Below are 21,655 nucleotides of genomic sequence, written 5' to 3'. Positions count from 1 at the left end.
TCTCCACGTGAATTTTCACTATGGCATCTGGATTCAAGTGGATGGCCTTTGTGGACAGCATAAAATTAGTGAATCCTGTGTCATGTTTTTGGACAAGTTTTTGGAAGAGAGCTTACAGCATGCCTCCGTTCCTCCAGATTGAGAGTGTCTGCTTCAAAGGGCATTCATTAACATACTTTAAGAATTCTAAATACTTTGTGAGATTCACTGCAAGCTGATTATATGGTCATGTGCTGTTCTTAGTCACTCAGTTGTGTCCGACTCTTTGTGACCCCATGAACCATAGCCCTCCAAGCTCCTCTGTCCATGGGGATTCTCCAGGGAGGAATATTGGAGTGGGTTGCTACGCCCTCCTCCAGGGGACCTTTCCAGCCCAGGGGTCGAACCCAGGTCTCCTGCATTTCAGGCAGATTCTTTACTATCTGAGCCACCAGGGAGGTCCGAGAATGCTGGAGTAGGTAGCCTATCCCTTCTCCAGAGGATCTTTCTAACCCAGGAGTTGAACCAGGGTTTCCTGCATTAAAGACAGATTCTTTACCAGCTGAGCTTCCAGGAACCATCAAAGACTAAATATATTCCCCTAGCTCATTTTGATCTCTGATTATCTGATATGTTTATTAAAGAAAAATTGGTCATCTTGTCAGTCAATAGACTAGCCATCATTTTTGTGATTTTCTACCCAGTAGCTATTTTATTCTTCCTTGGGAGGTAAAACACTCAGAAAAAAAAAGATTCAATTTTCCAGAGGTTACCAGAATGTGGATGTGAACCCTGGAGATACAGAAACCACGTGCAGCCATGAAACAGCAGCATGAAGAAGCAGCCAGTACTAAGGGGGGCAGAGCAGAAAACTAGAAGGATGCTGAGACACTGGTGACATCACAGAGCTGCTGAATAGGATTGGACCATCTATTAATATCCACAGAATTCCTAACAGCTGAAAAAGCAATATATATTAAAGTCCTATAGGTGGGTTTTTGTTACCAACAGCCTGATATAATTGCTACTGCTAAGTCACTTCAGTCGTGTCCGACTCTGTGCGACCCCAGAGATAGCAGCCCACCAGGATCCCCCGTCCCTGGGATTCTCCAGGCAAGAACACTGGAGTGGGTTGCCATTTCCTTCTCCAGTGCATGAAAGTGAAAAATGAAAGTGAAGTTGCTCAGTCATGTCTGACCCTCAGTGACCCCATGGACTGCAGCCTACCAGGCTCCTCCGTCCATGGGATTTTCCAGGCAAGAGTACTGGAGTGGGATACCATTGCAGTGGATGTCATTTCCAATTGTGCTTTTGTTAAAATTATTGCCATGTGGACAAGGGTGAGATTTCAGAATATTCTGGGTAAAGGAATCCTTAGGCTTCATTCTAAGACATAATTTTCATTTAAAACTAATGTATAGACCATAGTGGAAATAATAACCTTTGGGTTCAACGCTCCTTCGTTGGCCCCTCTTCCTTAATAAAGAGATCACCACTGAAAATCCCTTAGTTTAGTGTCTGACCTAGTGAACACTCAGAAAATAGTTATCAATTTGTAAATTATTTAGGTTATATGTTTCCTATTCACTATCCTTAAAATAATGGGACTATTATCCTGCTGAATGGTCAGAATTAACTGAAGTGACATATATGATGCATGACTAGAACATTCAGTCATTTATTCAACAAGCATTGCTTGAGCATCACCTATGGGCTAGGCACTGTTCTAGACAGAGGATAACAGAGAGGGACCCAGTTGTCATCCTAGTGGGGGCAACCAGACATAAACTACAAGTGTGTAAACCAACCATATTGCATCCACTGTTCATTAGGGCTGTTGAGAATCCAAGATAGAGAGGCTCTGAGATAGAGAGGTATGAGCAGAGATTTATTTCAGCCTGGGTCAGGGAAGGCCTCAGGGAGGAGGTGACATCTCTTTTGAATGATAAGAAAGTCCACAGGGAGGCACTGAAGTTAGTAAATAGACATTCTATTATTAATTTACATTGTTTTCTGATTGAAGCCTCACAATAACTTCATTATAATATTTTCATTTTACAAGTTGGGAAAATTGAGGTCTGTGGTTAACTAAATTGCTTAAGATTACAAAGTAAATAAATGGCAGGGCCAGCATTTAAATAGCTATTGAGCCTGAGATAAGACCTAGATTCCAGCACTCCTGAAGGAAGGGCCACTTAACCAAGGCATTTTTGTGCTGTTGCAAGCACAAGCATAAGAGAGGGAATCTCCTGGGCCGGTGGGCCTCAGCAGAGGGTTTCGACCAAGCTTTAGAAATAACTGAATCATAGTAGCCAGAGCACAGGGGCCTTGCCTAGCATCCCATGCCCTTGTCTGGGCATTTCTGGTCCCTGACTGTCTGATGAACAGGATGGTGAGCTTGATGAAATTCCAAAACATCACCAAGAGGGCCTGCACCCCCTCTGGAAAGCTATGCCATCCATTCTATTCCAATCGCCAGTCTCATACTAAGATCACTTCTGTCATATCAACCAGCGCAACAATTCTTAGGAAACTTAAAGGTAATTGTGCCTGATAAGCAGTCAATGGGGGAGAAAAAATGTTGAGATGGAAATCTTGATGTCACTCTATTCCCGCAAAACTCGAACATTCCTTTCTTTTTTCAACAAGTATTTATTGAGCACCTACTGTGTGCCAAATACACTGATGAAAAGAATGGTCAAGTTCTCTATTTTCATCTGGAAAAGGGGAAAGAGACAAGAAATAAGAAACAAACCATAAAGACTTGGTTATAAAGCTTTGGGGGGTAAGTACAATTGGAAAATGAGCAGGGATGAGGTGAAGGCTACATCTGAGGGGTGGAAGGGAGGACATGGGAACTGAGGCCTGAGGGCGGAGATGACAAGGAGGAACCAGCCCTGGGAACATTCCGGAAAGAAGTGTTTCATGGTCCTGCCCAACCTCAGCCCTGCCTGAGGAAAGAGAAGCCTGGCCACTTTCAGGAGACATAAACAGCAGGAGGAGCATAAAGTGGAGAAGATATAGCAGGGCCAAGTCATGGGACCTCACTGGCTGCAGCAACAAAAAAGGAACTGACTCAGTCAGACAAAAAGCAGTTGGGGTGCCATGTTGGAGGACACTCCCATATACTCCTTTGATTTTGCTCTGAGAGTTTGGGGGACACCAGGCTCTACCCCAACTCACCTACTGAGTGGGCTACTATGAAGCTTTGGTGCTCCCTTCTATTGCCTCTAAGACTGATTGCTATGTAGATAACTGGCATAGGAATGAAGCTCTCTGGATGGTGAGCTCCTTCTTCTCATCCTGCATGGCCATCCATCACTGGAAGGTGACAGACACTCCAGGAGGCTTGAAGCCAAGTGAAAAATACCCCTGTATTTCTTTCTGCACTTCAGCATATACACGTCAAAAAACAAGTCTTTTCCTCACCAGCCTGTCATCCAGCCATCCTGAGCTCCTCCAGGGTGAAAGGAGGATTTTTTTTGTGCTAGATAGAATACACAAGCTTTCACTCTCGTGAAAATTTATTTCAGTGTTAAAAATGGGAAGGCTGCCCTCACACTCCACCACCAGCTAAGCTCTGGGCCCAAAGGGCACAGATGGAGCCCAATGAAACCTTGGGCTCCTTGGAGCAGTAAAATGAACTGGCCAGCTAGAACCATAGCCAAGACTCTGAGGGTTTGTCTTCTTGAAGAGGAAAAAGAACAGAAAAATTAAGAACTCCTTCACAACCTATATATTACTCTTTCATAGTTTACAATTATTTTAAAAATGCCTTTTAAACAAGCCATTCTTGTGGGAAAGCAGAACTTTAGCAAGGTGGGTTGGGACCAAATTGAATTGAAAAGAGATGTTAACATCTTTACAAGGATACTAACTTTGCTGGGTGGTCCCAAGGACAAGGAGTCCTCCCCAAAGAAGCAGCTTCCAGGGCTGAGAACAGCACTCAGTCTCTAATTGTCTGAAATTCAAGCTTTAAAATTCTTTACTTCGGATTTTCACTTTGGTTCTGTTTTCTGGAGACATTTATTAAGATGCAAATGTTCTTCAGTTCAATTCAGTCACTCAGTTGTGTCTGACTCTTGGCGACCCCATGAACCACAGCACGCCAGGGCTCCCTGTCCATCACCAACTGCCGGAGTCTACCCAAATCCATGTCCATTGAGTCAGTGATGCCATCCAACTATCTCATCCTCTGTTGTTCCCTTCTCCTCCTGCCCTCAATCTTTCCCAGCATTAGGGTCTTTTCCAATGAGTCAGCTCTTCGCATCAGGTGGCCAAAGTATTGGAGTTTCAGTTTCAACATCAGTCCTTCCAATGAACACCCAGGACTGATCTCCTTTAGGATGGACTGGTTGGATCTCCTTGCAGTCCAAGGGACTCTCAAGAGTCTTCTCCAACACCACAGTTCAAAAGCATCGATTCTTTGGCTCTCAAAGTAGAGACATTACTTTGTCAACAAAGGTCTGTCTAGTCAAGGCTATGGTTTTTCCAGTAGTCATGTATGGATGTGAGAGTTGGACTATAAAGAAAGCTGAACGCTGAAGAATTGATGCAAATGTTCTTTGGGACAAGTAATCAACTTCTACCAAAGTCAGGTTATTACAGGAAAATTTAGGTAGAAAATAAGACTTACATAGGAGTGGGGCACTTGTATGAATGTGTATGTTTGCATACTTGCTTGTACCCTCATCTATGTGTGTGTGTGTGTGTGTGTATGTGTGTGTGTGTGTATGTGCAATCTGTGTATATTTCAGTGGGTGGACATGTCTCTGTGTCAGTGTATAGATGCGTGTAGTGTATGCGTATGTCTGGACTAGGAGTCCAGATAATAGGGTTTTCTAATTGGAGCCAATTATTGGGCTGGCCAAAAAGTTTGTTTGTGTTTTTCTATAAGATCTTACAGAAAAACCCAAATGGAAATTTTTGGCCAACTGCATGCATGATTTTCTGGCCTCAGTTTTCTTATCTGTAAAACTAGGAGATCAGACAGGACATCTCTCAGGGCTCTTCATGCTCAAATGCTCTAGGATCCTGTAAAACTTTGTAAAAAGAGACAGGAAGCCCAGATCCCAGCCCTACAATTTCATCCACAGCCAGTCTATTGTCTCATTAGAAATTAGATGGCTATATTAATCTTTCACCAATGATAAGCGCAGATCATTCAATATTTATGGAGAAAAATCCATGGAGATACCAGCATTTTTTAAAGGCCGGGAACAAAACGAGTGACATCTCTCTGATTTCTGCATCTCTCTCTCTTCTGCACTTTCTGGAACAGTTGATGAGTATGTTTCTGAAAATATATGCAAAACTCTTCCCCCTTATTCTGTGGTACTCTTTCAGGAAAGAAATGATATGTCAGAGCTCCAGATGGACCTCTGTAGGTGAAGGCTGCTGAGCAAACACAGAACCAGCTTATGCGTGAGGAAAAGGAAAGGTGGAACGTGGGGAAATTGTCCCTTCCCTACAATTTACAAAGAATAGAATATTTGCAAATCACACTTATCCAAACTGTTCTTTGTCTCAATTTTATTTATCATACCACCTATATGATTCCCAGGGCTGCTATTTATTAACTATATGATCTTGGGCACATTTCTTAACCTTTCTGTGCCTCAGTTTCTTCATACATGAAATAGGTATAATAATTGTACCCACCTTTTTGGGTTAGGGTTAGATGAATTATTTTATATAAAGCCCTTATAATAGGGGCTTCCCTGGTAGCTCAGTTGGTAAAGAGTCTGCCTGCAATGCAGGAGACCCTACTTCAATTCCTGGGTCGGGAAGATCTGCTGTATAAGAGATAGGCTACCCACTCCTGCATTCTTGGGCTTCCCTGGTGGTTCAGTTGGTAAAGAATCCACCTGCAGTGCGGGAGACCTGGATTCGATCCCTGAGTTCCCTCCAGGGAGGATCCCCTGGTGAAGGGAACAGCTACTTACTCCAGTATTATGGCCTGGAGAATTCCATGAACTGTATACTCTATGGGGTTGGAAAGAGTCGGACACAACTGAGTGACTTTCACTTCACTTAGAATAGGGTACCTACTGAATGTTACTGATATTATAACATTGTTAGTATAGTGTCTATTGTGTCATTCAAAATATGAATATCTTCACACCAGTGATGTATACTGTTGGAAAGGGTAGGCTTGGAAACCAGGAGCCAGCAAATTCCAGGATTCCTTCTCTTTGCTTTTACATCAATAAATTATAATTCCAGATTTGAATTCCTCCATACTTAACATCAGCTGTGGGCCAAGTGCCTGCAAGTCTGGCAAATGTATGTGTTTCCTGGGGTGCTTACAATAGATTCCCATGGCCACAAGATACACCCATCCCAGGAAGCTTAGAGTAGCCTATGATCCTTACTGCCTCCTTCGTTTCATCAATCTGAGATGATTCAGAAATGATAGCTCCCCACAGTTTTTTTAGCAAGCAATGAGCTTAATTTTACTGTTGTAGAAATATGAGTCTTTTTAATGCTGCACTGATTTTTAATGGCTGGTAAAAACATTTTCCTATAAAATGAATCTGTCCCATGCTGGACTTGGCTGTCCTGGGTGAGTCGCATCCCTCCTATACTCACTGGGTATGCATCCATCCGCCTTGCTGGTCTTTGTGCCCTGGCTCTCTTTAACCAGCATAGTTGTTTCAGTAGCAGGATGAAGATATAGTCATAACGTAGATAAGTCTAAATAGAACATTCTTCGTTTCTCTATTAATTAATTCAAAGTAGCTCCTGATGACACATTATATGTACGGCTAAAAACTTAAATTGTAAAGTAACTAGGTTCTCTCTGACTGTGCCCTCGGTCTAGATAATAGGTATAACTCAAAATCCTCCTTCCTTCCCTTAGAGGGTGGGTGTTAATGACTATAGACTGTTGCCTTGACTTTGGAGTGAGTATCTTACCCACTACCCTCCTCAGCCCCCTCCACTCCCATTGAGGAATGAATGGTCCCTCCTGTTCCATCTTCCTTCCAACTCCAGTCTTTATTTCTGGTTCTAATGTTCCCAGCTGATGCAACTTGCAGTCCGCTGTCACTGAATTGTCAACCCGGGGGATTTCAAGTTCTGTCACAGGCAGAGAGGGGAGTGAATGAGCAGATCAGCCCAATGGAATACCTCACCTCTGACCTAGCCCTGTAAAGTGCTGGTCTTCTAAGACTCAGCCAAGTCCAGCATCAGATCTGCAGCTAGTGGGGACCACCCCACAGCCCAGGACACAGGCTCAACCCACATTCACCACCATCAGGACTGAGCATCACTCTCAAACTTCAGCTACCTTCCTTTCATCCCCTGTGGTCCTGAGGACTTTTTGGGTGTTCTCCAGGTCCTGGAATTGAGAGAGCTCAGGGTAGGGGGTGGATAGAAGGGCATGAGTGCATCTTTGCTCAGGACATGTCACATCCTCTTTGCTCAAACCCATTTCCATTTTAAGACTTGTGTGGAACCAACTGGGCTCTGGAAGTGACTATTCTTTCCTCATGACTGCCTCTCTCTCCTACCCATTCTGTAGAGTTTTTTCTCCTTTCAGTTCAGTTCAGTTCAGTTCAATCGCTCAGTCGTGTCCAACTCTTTGGGACCCCATGAATCGCAGCACGCCAGGCCTCCCTGTCCATCACCAACTCCCAGAGTTCACTCAGACTCACGTCCATCGAGTCAGTGATGCCATCCAGCCATCTCATCCTCTGACGTCCCCTTCTCCTCCTGCCCCCAATCCCTCCCAGCATCAGAGTCTTTTCCAATGAGTCAACTCTTCGCATGAGGTGGCCAAAGTACTGGAGTTTCAGCTTTAGCATCATCCTTCCAAAGAAATCCCAGGGCTGATCTCCACTACCACCTCCTTAAATGAGAAACAGATGAGCCCAAGACTTTCCTGGTCAATCTTGGCCAGTAAATCCTCTGGTCATCTTAGTCCTCAGAAAAGTCTATACTAATAATAAATGTATCTTGCCTTAGCTAATAATAAAAACCCTGAACTTTATTTCAAGCTGCATCTTCTTTCCTCCTGCAGCTGGATCTTGTTGCGGGGGGAAGCCTGTGGTGGCAGAGGTGTCTGAGGGCTACCCTACCTGGCTGTTTCTCCACCCTATTCAGTCTAGTGGCCTCAGTTTCTGACTCTTTGTAGGAAAAGGAGCAGATAGTTAAAGCTATTCTTTCTTTTGGGCACCTCCCACCCCCCACCTTCCATTTCCCTACATCATCTGTGACAGGTTACTTACAATGCCTCCTGCAATCCCTGCACATGGGTGGCATACCTCCACACTTATGCAACAAAGGTGTCTTCACCTCTGCATAGGGTCTTCTTGGATCAGTTCAGTTCAGTCACTCAGTCGTGTCTGACTCTTTGCAGTCCCATGAACCACAGCATGCCAGGCCTCCCTGTCCGTCACCAACTCCTGGAGTCCACCCAAACCCGTGTCTATTGAGTCAGTCATGCCATCCAACCATCTCATCCTCTGTCATCCACTTCTCTTCCTGCCCTCAATCTTTCCCAGCATCAGGGTCTTTTCAAATGAGTCAGCTCTTCACATCAGGTGGCCAAAGTATTGGAGTTTCAGCTTCAACATCAGTCCTTCCAATGAACACCCAATACTGATCTCCTTTAGGATGGACTGGTTGGATCTCCTTACAGTCCAAGGGACTCTCAAGAGTCTTCTCCAACACCACAGTTCAAAAGCATCAGTTTTCTTTATAGTCCAACTCTCACATCAATACATGACTACTGGAAAAACCATAGACATTGACTAGACGGACTTTTGTTGACAAAGTAATGTCTCTGCTTTTGAATATGCTATCAAGGTTGGTCATAACTTTTCTTCCAAGGAGTAAGTGTCTTTTAATTTCATGGCTGCAGTCACCATCTGCAGTGATTTTGGAGCCCAGAAAAATAAAGTCAGCTACTGTTTCCACTGTTTCCCCATCTATTTGCCATGAAGTAATGGGACCAGATGCCATGATCTTAGTTTTCTGAATGTTGAGCTTTAAGCCAACTTTTTCACTCTCCTTTTTCACTTTCATCAAGAGGCTCTTTAGTACTTCTTCACTTTCTGCCATAAGGGTGGTGTCATCTGCATATCTGAGGTTATTGATATTTCTCCTGGCAATCTTGATTCCAGCTTGTCCTTCCTCCAGCCCAGTGTTTCTCATGATGTACTCTGCATAGAAGTTAAATAAGCAGGGTGACAATACACAGCCTTGATGTACTCCTTTTCCTATTTGGAACCAGCCTGTTGTTCCATGTCCAGTTCTAACTGTTGCTTCCTGACCTGCATACAGGTTCTCAAGAGGCAGATCAGGTGGTCTGGTATTCCCATCTCTTTCCGAACTTTCCACAGTTTATTGTGATCCACACAGTCAAAGGCTTTGGCATAGTCAACAAAGCAGAAATAGATGTTTTTCTGGAACTCTCTTGCTTTTTTGATGACCCAGCAGATGTTGGCAATTTGATCCTTGGTTCCTCTGCCTTTTCTAAAACCAGCTTGAACATCTTGAACATCACGATTCACGTATTGCCGAAGCCTGGCTTGGAGGCTTCTTTACTCTTCTTGGATAGTGTTATGGAAATGTGTTCCCCCTCCAAAAAATAAGCTATGTTGAAGTTCTAACCTCAGGTACCTCAGAAAGTGCCTGTATTTGGAAACATTGTCCTTGTAAATGTAATCAAGTTAAGATGAGCTCATACTGATTATGGTGGGTCCTAAATCCAGTGGCTTCCCTGGTGGCTCAGACAGTAAAGAATCTGCCTGCAACAATCTGCCTGCTACTCAAGAGACCCAGTTTCAATCCTTGGGTCGGGAAGATTCCCTGGAGAAGGGTATGTCTACCCACTCCAGTATTCTTGTCTGGAGAATTCCATGGACAGAGGAGCCTGGCAGGCCACAATCTGTGGGGTTATATAGAGTTGGACACAACTGAGAGAGTAGCACCAAATCCCATGACTAGTGTCCTTATAAGAAAAGGGAAATTTGGACTCTGACACACATAGGGAAAATACCACGTGACTTCAGTCGAGATTGGAGTCTTGCTGCCACAAGCTAAGGAACGCCGAGGGTTGAGGGCCACAACCAGAAGCTGGAGACCAGATTCTCCCTCTTAGTGCTCAAAAGGGAACCAGTCTTTCTAACACCTTGATATTGGATGCCTGGCATCCAGAACTATGAGAGAATAAATATCTGTTGTTTAAAGCTGCCTGGTTTGTGGTGCAGCCCTAGGAACAAACACACGCAAATTCTCCCTAGACCAAACTCCTTCTATGAAGGGACTACACTTTACTCACTTTGCATCCCCAGCCCCACTCAGCATGATGTCTAGAACACAGATACATTTCATTAAATGTTAAACACATGAATGAGATCTACGTGTTTGGAGAAAACATTCATATGTTGTGATGACTAGATGGCTACGAGAACAGTTTGCTTTTCATTTTGCCAATTTGGTCTTGTACAAAAGAGCCATTAAGCTATAAAACTCAAGAAAGAGATGCATTATTTATCTAATTAAAACAAATGCTTGTTAATTAAAATTCATATTAGTTAAATTATTCAACAAGCCAACTTTTTTGAGTTCCTTGTATGCTGCCCTTATGTAAATAACTCTCTCCTTTAAAACAAGTGATACATAAAATGATCATTACTGGATTTTGAATACCTTTTTAAAAAGAGAGACATCATGGATGTCACCAGCAGCTAGTAATGTAGTGCTAATTCACAGAGCTGCTACTTCCTTGCTTGCCTTCTTACTCTCTCTTTATTTAAATTGTTTTCAAATTAAAGCAACTTTGCAGAGTCCTAGAGGTCTGAAAGCTTTACTTGGCTAACTCTTCTAGGAAGCTCACATATCTATGCAAAATGGTCAGTATTGTCCCAAGGACAGATGCAGCAGGGTTTCTTCTTCCATTCATATGCCTTTGACCTCTTTTCTTGCTTCTCTCCGTGGTAAATATGTTTGTGCTATCAGATGCAAGAAGGATGAAATCTTGAGAGCCCATAATATCAATACAGCATTAGGAAAGGAGAGGGAGCTGAGGTCTGCTTTTGTTTTTTTGTTTTTGCCGATCTCCACTCAGCTTGGTAGGCTCAAAAGAACAGGACAGGCAAATCAAGCAGATCTATCTCCAGCTCTTTCCTCACCAGATTCCTCTAATAGTGTGATTACAAATTAATAACTCGAAAGACAAAATCTTCAACTGCCCAAAGACATTCAGGACTCTGGGAAATCTGTTCTATAGTCAGTCAACATGTAATGCTGGGGGAAAGCACCCCTGTGATATCACAGAGCTAACTAGATAGAAGATGCAAACAAACTGAGGATGTGATTTAATTGGTGGGGGAGAAATAGACTTGGTGGATTTCAGCTTCTCTACCAGGAAGGTGGGTCATTGATGTAACATACTTTTAATTAAGGAAGTTTGAGAGGCTTCTTTATCACATGGGTAAACAATTTCTTAGAGTAATATCGAGGTTGTCAATGATTCTTTTATGTTCAAAAAACCCTATATTGTGCTGTAGGTCAATGAGAAGCTGTGGAAGGTGAGATCTGTTCAATACTCATGGCCTAAGGTCTGCAGAAATTTCCATAATATAAGGAAGATTCCTACAGGGACGAGAATGCTAAACTGCAGATTTTTTTTCTCCTGGCTATCTCTGCTCCTTTGCTTCGTCTTCCATAAACACTGGTAGCAACATGGATTGCTAAGTTGCTTTCTTTTAAACAAACCCAGGAATTAAAATAAAAGCTTTGGCCAATCAAACTATCTTAATAAAAAAAAAAAATTGTATCAACCCGAGCATGCATCAGACAGTAGGGTGAAAACTGTATGGATAGAATGATATTTTTAAATGTAATTACAGAAAAGGCAGCTGTTTATATGATTATATTCTGTCTTGGACTTGAGCTCCTAAATGCCCGGTAGGCTATCAGTTCTTTTTACCCATTGCCAAGACTTCTCTTTGCCCTGTATGTATTTATTTTTTTTAATCTCCACTGTTGTTCCAAACTAATTGTTACTGGGACTCTCATGGTCAAATAAATATTCTAAAAACAACCATGTTTTCTTAGTTTTCTTTCAAACCATGGCTGTACATCCAGGTCTTTAGTGCCCTGGGCCCATTAAGAGAACACGCTGTTCTTAGTAAATAAAGACGAAAAAAGCTTAATAGGAAATTCTACCCAATTTAATATCTGACCAAGATCAGCTCAAAACAAAGACTTCTTACACAAAAGCAACAGATTACATTCAGCTAAATTTGATCAGGGAGTCCCTGGTGGCTTAGTGGTAAAGAATCTGCCTGTCAGTGCAGGAGATGCAGGTTCCATCCCTGGGTCAGGAAGATCCCCTGGAGAAAGGAATGGCATCCCATTCCAGTATTCTTGCCTAGAAATCCCATGGACAGAGGAGTCTGGGGGTCTACAGTCTATGGGGTCACAAAAGAGTCAGACACAACTTAGTGACTAAACAACAACAAAGTTTGACCAAGTATGGTATTTGAGAGAGAAAAGAAATTCTTCCTGCATCCTCCCCCTGCTGATGGTAATTTATCCCTTTTTTGAAGAAAGGCCAGGCTTTTGGACTATGTAGCTCAAGGGGAGGGTCTGACACATTTCTGTAGCTATGATGGAGGACATTGGAGGTCTTATTCCTGGCAATGCTGATTTGGGGAGACATTTGTCTCTTTTCTTCTGCCAAGTGCTTCATACACTTAGAGACTTCCCTGCCTTTTGAGTTGCAGAGACAGGAAGAGCCCACCCCAACTCTAAAAGTGAAAACTGCCATATCTTTGCTTTTCTAGTCTCTCTTACAGAGAGGATGTGAGGTCATAAACTAGCCTCTAAGAGTCAGACTCAGTCATACCAGACAGAATTGGAAGCCAAAGATATAGAGAAGTAGGCAGTGCAGGAATCCTCTCTCTGGTGGCAACGGTGCCTGCTGGTAGCAGGGCCACCATGTTCCAGGCTGAAGTGACTGTGCCTTAAATGCCATCATCTTGTGCTTGGTGGGTGCAACCATGGTTTTTCTCATCAGCCCTGCTCCGTGACATGATGACAGGCTCCATGACTGCCTGCTCCAGGTCTCTGGTTACTTAACTGTGCTTCTCCAATCCTCATGGTGATCTGTAAAGTACTCCCTATCCTGTTCATAACTCCTGGCTTCTAAAATCAGCTAGAGTTCTGTTGCTTGCAACTACAAGCACTGATCTTCATAAATAAATATCAGCACTTCCTTTGCTCTAACTGCTGTGTAGGGTATGGAAAAATTTTCATTTATATCCCCTAAGGGAATGTCATTACTGAATGTTGATTGCTTTTCTTTAGTCTAAATTAATTAAATGACACAGTATCCATTGTAGAAAACAAACAGAGATTATTTTACACAGTATACTGTAAACAGTGATTATAATGTATGATCTTTCCAGAGAAATAGTGGGAAACAATATGTTCATTCAGACAGCTCTTGTCGGAAATTGCAAGGCGGTCCTCTATGTTGTAATCCCTTTCCTCCTTAGCTCTAAATGCAGCAAACTCCACACTGATTTAATAACAATGTGACAGCAGTAAAACCCAGTGTGGGGATAAGAGTTGGAAATGAAGTGAGTGCATGAATCCTGCTAGTCTATGGAAACCATGTGCAAGGGTACAAGCATTTTTCCATAAAAATTATTAAGACAAGGCACCAAGCTACTGTCTTTGAGATGCAGGCAATGTAAAGCTATTTTTCAAGCTCAGGTCCAGCCTTGGGCCCTGCCCAAAGCTAGAGAACCAGGATACAAGGTGAGCTTGTTTTTAAGGAACCCAATCCCATGCACTGAAGTTTTTTTTTTTTTTTTCCTTTTTCTTTTTTGCTGTATGTGTGGCACATACAATCTTAGTTCCATGTGTGTGTGTGATAAATTGCTTCAGTCATGTCCAACTCTGCAACCCTCTGAACTGTAGCCCACCAGGTCCTCTGTCAATGGGATTCTCCAGGCAAGAGTACCAGGTGGGTTGCCAATTCCTCCTGCAGGGGATCTTCCCAGGGATCGAACCTGCATTTCTAATGTCTCCTGCATTGGCAGGTAGGTTCCTTACCACTAGTACCCCCCTGGGAAGCCCCTGACCAGGAATCAATCAACTCTGCTCCCCCTGCAGTGGAAGCAAAGAGTCTTAACCACTAGACCTCAAGGGAAGTTCTTGAAACTTTGTTTTTCTTTAAGCTGACTCTGGAGATGATGTTCAGAAGACTGACCAGTGGAAGCCTTCTGACCAAGCTGCCACACAGCCAGCCTCTGATCTAGCATCATCTGCACTACTTTCTTGGCACCCTGCTGCTGCTGCTGCTAAGTCGCTTCAGTCGTGTCTGACTCTGTGGTACCCCATAGACGGCAGCCCACCAGGCTCCCCTGTCTCTGGGATTTTCCAGGCAAGAACACTGGAGTGGGTTGCCATTTCCTTCTCCAATGCATAAAAGTGAAAAGTGAAAGTGAAGTCGCTCTGTCATGTCCAACTCTTAGCGACCCCATGGACTGCAGCCTACCAGACTCCTCCATCCATGGGATTTCTCAGGCAAGAGTACTGGAGTGGGTTACTCACTTGTATATTGGGTTAAGTGCCATTCAGCATTCATAGGCTCCCTGATTGTGGTCCTGTCTCTTCTACCGCTTGGGCTTCATTCAGAGCAGAGTTGACCCTTAATATGCGTTTATTAATTTACAAATTTGTAGAGCTCATGGATACTTATTCAGACTGGAGCTGAACTTTGGTGAAAAAAACATAATGAAATAAATATCCCAATCACATAAGGAGATTCTGATCTAGGATCATCCTAAAGGAGAGTGTGTTGGGTGTGTAGGCATAAATGGAGCCTCTGGGAGAAGACAGGAAGGATAGGGACTTTTCTTCCCAAGAAAAGAAAAAGCCAGGTTTTTTTAAATTAGTTAATTAATTGGTTGGTTGGTTAGTTTGGTTTGATTTACTCTCCTGCACAAAGTACCAGAGCACTAGAGCTAACACTCATCAGCACATTCTATCAGCTGGCATCAGTGAGCAGGACATGGGAAGTGGCTTATCAACACTATCCTATATTTATTGCACATCTATGAAGCTCAAAGCCCTATGGAATATGTTAATTTATGTACTTCTAACAACCTCATGTTGTAGGTTTTCTTTTTATCTCACTTTACAGATAAGGAAATTGAGGCTCAGAGATGAGCCTGCCTAAAAGTCCATGGGTAGGAGGCAGCAGCAATGGGAGCGGGGTCCCAGGCCTTCTTAAATCATTCTTTCGACTTTGTTAAATATCTCATCAAATGTCTTTTTGATTACAAAAACAACTTATTCTGAGAGAATGAGAAGAGCTTTTATTCACTTATGGATTTGTAACACTTTTCTGTACTGGAATATACAGTACATCAATACAGGTTTTGATGGCAGAAATGTGTAATGTGCTAGACAACTCAAAATAGATGGGAATGAACTGACCTACTTCAGTGTGAAAGTCCTGGGGGTGGTTCAGTCCTCCACTCTCTTCCTAGAGAACATTCATCCTCTGAGAAGGTTGTGCCTGTCTCATAGCTTCATCCCAATTCAGATGAAACTCCTAAAATGTCTACTTCCAGCCCTTTCTGCCCCTTGCCTTCTGTTCTAACCCTCTGGCTGCCATTCCTGCATTCACCTGAAGACTCTCTAGCTGGTTCCTGGAACATGGCTGTCCAAGAGAGAAAGCATTTGATAACTTCACCATAGAACTGCATCCTACTTTGGACCACCTCCACTCCCGCCCCATCTGTTTGGGAGCTGGTGATATTTTTTATTTAATATTCTGAGAAACAATTAAGTTTCCCATACTTAGCTTGACCCTGAAATACAGAAAAAAGCAGAAGAGATTCTGAAAAAGTGTAGCAGAGAAAAAAACACAATCATTATCCTGGTAGTCTCTAGGAAACCCAACTGGAAAACTATTTGGGATAACTTTCTGTGTGTGGAATAATCTAATTAATCCTAAAATCTGAAAGAATGGAAATAATGCATATTATTTATTTTAAAATGTTTATGCAGCTACATATGCCAGGCAGTTCACACAAGCTTCCCTGGTGCTTCCCTGGTGGCTCAGATGGTTAAGAATCTGCCTGCAATGCAGGAGACCTGGGTTCAACCCCTGGGTCGGGAAGATCCCCTGGAGAAGAAAATGGCAACCCACTTTAGTGTTCTTGCCTGGAACATCCCATGGACAGAGAAGCCTGGAGGGCTGCAGTCCATAGGGTGGCACAGAGTTGGACACAACTGAAGTGACTTAACAAGCAGCATGTGATTCCCCCCACCAGCCATGTACACTCCTCCCCTCATTACTGCCACTGTCATAATGCACTTCATCTACTCAACTAGAAAGGAGCGTTTACATTTGCCTTTCAAAAGTCAATGTCAATATCCGTGTAGGATTTATCACCTGAAAATTAATTATTAAACACATTCATCTCTTCTACTTGACCTCATACAGCAATGAGCTACACTTAACTTTATTATAAGCAAATCTCTCTTCATCCCACTTACCTGTTCCACAGTTCAAGCTCCAGCATGAGTGGGGAGAACTTAAGGATTCTCACTGGACAGGCCACAAGATGTCTGGACAGAGTCACATTGAATTACTGGCTTTACCTGCTATTTGTAAATTTACATTATAAATAGGGAGTTGATTTACCTGAATCTGGCTGATATGGGGAAATTGGATGCTTTAATTACGTAGACAGACCAAATCTTTGAGTTAGGAGGTTTGGTTACAAATGTTTTTTAAAAGGAATAATGAGATTCTAAAAACAGCAAAATCTGCTAAAAGAGAGAAATAAAACAAATAAATAAAACCTCCTCAACTTTTTTCTTGGCTTTAAAAATGACAAAACAATAAAACTAATATCCTTGTCTCTGAGTTATGTGTTGGAGGGCCTGCTAGAACATCTCTAAGCAATTTAATGAAGTGCAAGACTTGCTGAAGACAGGTGATAAAATTGCAGCATGGATCTCTTGCCCTCTTCCTCCTCTAGCAAATAAATGTGGTCACATTTAAGAAATCAAAGAGCACCTTTTAAATAACATCTAAATCATTTTCCTTCTTTCTTTCTGTGTTCCCTACACCACTTCACCAATTTTCTGAAATTCTAAAATTTGGGGCGTATGAAGGCAGTAATTATTCCAGAAAGTTGCTAATCCTGATGTTGACGAAGTCAACATGTAATAATAATTAAAACACACTAGCTCATAAATACTATCTTTTATTGGGTTTCCAGGAACTGTGCTTACACAGTGAGTTCTATGGCCAAGTTTAATTGGTCAACATTAATTCCAACTTTTCCATTTATTCCCTCTTCTGAATGATGTTTTCCATAATCTATTTGCAGTATGCAAGAACCCCTCCCCAAGATCTCAAGCATCTCTTTTCTTACATGGCTTCATAAGGTTTGTATGGGAAAAGAATCAGAGCAAATGTACGCAATATTTCTTTGATTCAGATCAGTGAGAATAAGGATATAGCTATATCTCAGCAAAGTATAAGCATTACATGTGCAGTAAACACCCTTATGCTCTGTGTCCATGTGGTCACATTTCTGTTTCATTTTCTTTTATAGCATTTATGAAATGTCTCTATAAGAAAATGTTTCTTTTCATTTTATGGCTTTATAATTGTAAGTATTGCACAAGTAATACTTAACAATGGGAAACATTTTCAAATGAGAAAGAAAATCATTCTTAATTTCACTTCCTACTAAATCATGCTTTCATCTTTCCTTTTCCAGGTCTGTCCAGGTACATGGGTAATGTTTTACACAGCTATAATTCTCTAAGTTAAATCTTGACAAGTCACATGTTACATAATGTTGTGACATATTTTTCCACATAGCACTGGGCTGTCCATAATCAAGTTAACCTTGCCTATCGCAACCAGAATACCTTGTTCAAGGTATTCAGCAATATCAACAATATCTCATGGTTTCCAAAGGATGTCATTGCTCAACAACTTTTGAGCTTCCTGATGGTAAGCTACTTTAGACTTGCTGTCATGTTTTTGATCTATTTCAGGTGTGATAAATCTTTGTATTTTAAGGGCTGGTTGATTTTTGAACTTTGTCATATTTTGTCAAGTTTGATAAATACTGTTGAAGTTGGCTAGAAAAACAAGTAGAAGTAAAAAGCACCGCAGCTGGTGAGTAACATCTTGAGACACTGAGTTTCTCATGTGATACATAGATTGACTCCAAAGATCATTTCCAAAGAGAGTTCCAAAAGCCACTGGAATAAACCATAATAGAAAAGAATGTAAAAAAGAATTTATATGTACATATATATATATATATATGCTGCCTGCCACTGCCAAGTCGCTTCAGTTGCGTCCGACTCTGTGCGACTCCATGGACTGCAGCCTACCAGGCTTCTCTGTCCATGGGATTCTCCAGGCAAGAACACTGGAGTGGGTTGCCATTTCCTTTTATATATAAAACTGAATCACTCTACTATACAGGAGAAATTAATGCAACATTGTAAATCAACTCTAAATTTTTTTAAAAAGCTATTTGAGAAATGGTAGAATGAGTATAACAATGTTGGTCTCTCATAGAACCATCCAGAAGGGTACAATGCTCATTTGAAATTTCTAATCCTTGCTTGTGATTTGTAAAAACAGTTCCATTAATTTATAACTTGGCACCTCAGCCCAGCAAGCCACTGATGGCTGCCTTTTGCCTCTAGCTCTGCAGGGACAATTGCCTTGAGGTTCTGGGGTCCCAAGAGCACATACCCCTCAAACCTCTCAGATCTAAAGGTCAAGCCTCTACTGTGAGAGAAGTCAGACTTCTCCCAGGCTAGCTACATTTGGGAAGAGCATCCAAATAAGAGTCTCTGATATTCTTCTGTGCAACTCATTTTAGTATCGGAGGGGGCAGGTTATCTGTAGCTGAAAGTGTGGTGGTTTGTGCAAAAAAACTTCAGTGTCTGAGGATCAAAAGACTAGTGTCTAGTCTTAGCCCTATACCAGCTAGGCTTTAGGATGTCATTTCTCCTCTCTGGGTGCTAAGCTGGTGATTCTCCATTGATCACCACCTGCTTTGTTCTGTGTCCTGCGTGGTCCCTGGGAGCTGATTTCTGTGGTGGTTCTCTAACCCCCTGGTTTGGCAAAAAAAATCACCTGTAGGACATCAGAGAGTACAAAAGAAGAGGTTGGTGTATTAATCCTACACATTCTCTCTCTCCTTCTCGTGCTCCCTCGGGGTAGTGGTTTGCCTGAGGCTGTGCTCCTCTGCAGCTCTGTGGTCACTGCTTCCATTAGGTGACCTCTGTCCGTAGCTTCCGCTCTTGGCAGATTCTAGTAACAGCCCCCTGGTTCTCCCCTTAAGCCAACCACGGGGAGTAGTTAAAACTCCCCATTGTTACTCCCAGAGTGCTTCAACACTCCTAACTCTGCCCAGACCTCCAAAATAGTTCCTTCAAAAATCTCCCTTTAATTAAGCCTTCTACACCCTGTGGGGGCCATGTCTGATGGGGTTGTGTAATATATGTAATACAGGGTTCAGAAGTGTTGAACCTTAAAGTCCCTTTAAGCCCTTCTGTTCCTTGACCACACTGTTTGCTGATTGAAGTAGGGTAATTTTACAACCACAGACTTGCTCAAAGAACAGTAACCCACTTTTCTAAGGAGGCCTTGACTTTCAATTTTATTATTTTTAAAGTCAACCTAAGATGGCTTTAATAGTCAGTAGTCATCATCCATTCTAGTAAACCGCTTAGTCAAAATATTTGGCTTGCAGTTGGCAAATAGGCCCTAAAGTGAATTCTTTCTATCCAGGTCTTATTTAAGAACCTCAGGATTAAAAAGCCTGTAATTAATTAGGGCACCTTTTCTTTTGCCTGATTCCTGAAGTCCACCTTGCTCCATCACATCCCTGCTGACCTGTCTGCTGGTTTGTCAGTCTGTCTTGCTGGCCCGCGTCCATCTGGCCTATCTAATTGTAACCGCTGGGATGTAACTGGACACCAATGGCATTCTCCTTTTTGAGTAATCGCATCAATGAGTTATATTAGCTGTCATATTAAAGTAGCTCTCTGCTAACCTCTGGTAATATGAGATCATAGTCACCATTAGCCTTTTCTTTTTTTTTTTTTTTAAGTTGGGTAACACCATCACCTTAATGTTTTTGTCTTTTTAATCCAAACGGATAAAATCCAAGAAGAACAAAAAAAAACTAAGGGAGTTGAGGGTGAGTCAATCTTTCATTTCTAGAAGTATTTTTTTTTTCTCAAAATACAAAAACAAACATTAAACAGAGATCTCATGGAATATCCAGAATGGTGATTTCCTGGCAGAGAGATCACACATTTTCTTAGAAAGGATGGAAGGGTAATCGGGGCTTTGGGAACATCAAATTTAACTTGGAAAATAACTGGGGTGGGGTGGGGAGAATGGATATAATAATTCTGTCAATTTTACCACCTTGGTCCCTTCCACAGCAATATTAGAGCTGAATTAAAATAAATATCAGCAGCTTACTTAACTGCCATATTTTGTTACCCATCCAAGATGAAAAAGTAAGTGGTTTCTAGCTTTTTTTAATCTCTTGCAACGTGGATTCAAAGTCATTTTACCGGATTTTTAAGGTGTTTTCAAAAATGCCCTGGATTTCATTTTTTTCCTATTTAAAATGGATCAAATATACTTTGCTTTCAATGTCTTGTGACTCCAATATATTTCTCGATGAGTGTGATTTGAAAATAACAAACACTGATTTCATAAGCTGATGTCATCTGTCATAAATTTATATTCTCAAACCTTGTTAAACTCAGAATTGCTACTTGGCATTGTCATGGCCCTGGACAATCTTTCTGTACTTGCCTGGGGGCAGGAGGATGGGAAACAGGAAAATCTAGCTGAGGACATAGATGGGAAGTGAGAAGAGTTTGAGAGGACTTTGATGTACAGAATTCAGAGCAGCAGTCCTCTGTTCATACAACACATACTTTCCCTCCCCATGTGGCTTCACCTATGGAGAAGGGCTGCTGGATTAACAGCTTTGAGAAAGGGAAACAAACCAAATTATTCAGTTCAGTGAAAATGAATCAAATTAAAAAGTTATCAATTTGGGTAGTTTCTCTTTTCCTTTTCTTCCTTCCTTCCTTCCCATCTCTATCTTTCTCTCTCTCTTCCTTCCTTTCCTCCCTCCTTCCCTCTTTCCTTTCTTCCCTTCATTTTTATTCAGTGAAGTGGCCAGTGTCAGAACAATTAAAAACAACAGAGTTATATAAAAAGGAACATTAAGATATAATTGGGTTCCTTGAAAATATATTAATCAGATGCCAATGAGAGTATCTTGAGTATGATGCCCTATTTTAAATGTTAAGAAAAGAGTGACTATGTTTGGCATGACCTGCCTATGTCCCTTTAGTATAAATACACTGATTGAATTTCCACTTTTTTGGCAGACCATTTCTGGGCTTTTAGTGGCAGCTGCTGTTCCTGCTACTGCTGCAGTTTGCTACTACCACCCTGCTCTGCCTTTCTTGGTGGAAAGTCGGTTTGGTAAACTGCCAACTCTAGAGATGATTTCTATAGTAATAGATTGCCCAGGGCCATGGAATTACACACAGCATCATCAACTTCTGTCTAAATTGAACAACTGCGATAGCTATAGTAAAATAAAGCCTTTTATAATTA

The sequence above is a fragment of the Bos indicus x Bos taurus genome, chromosome 1 (genome assembly GCF_003369695.1).
Source record: "Bos indicus x Bos taurus breed Angus x Brahman F1 hybrid chromosome 1, Bos_hybrid_MaternalHap_v2.0, whole genome shotgun sequence".
Classification (NCBI taxonomy): Eukaryota; Metazoa; Chordata; class Mammalia; order Artiodactyla; family Bovidae; genus Bos; species Bos indicus x Bos taurus.
This window is presented reverse-complemented; position numbering follows the sequence as displayed.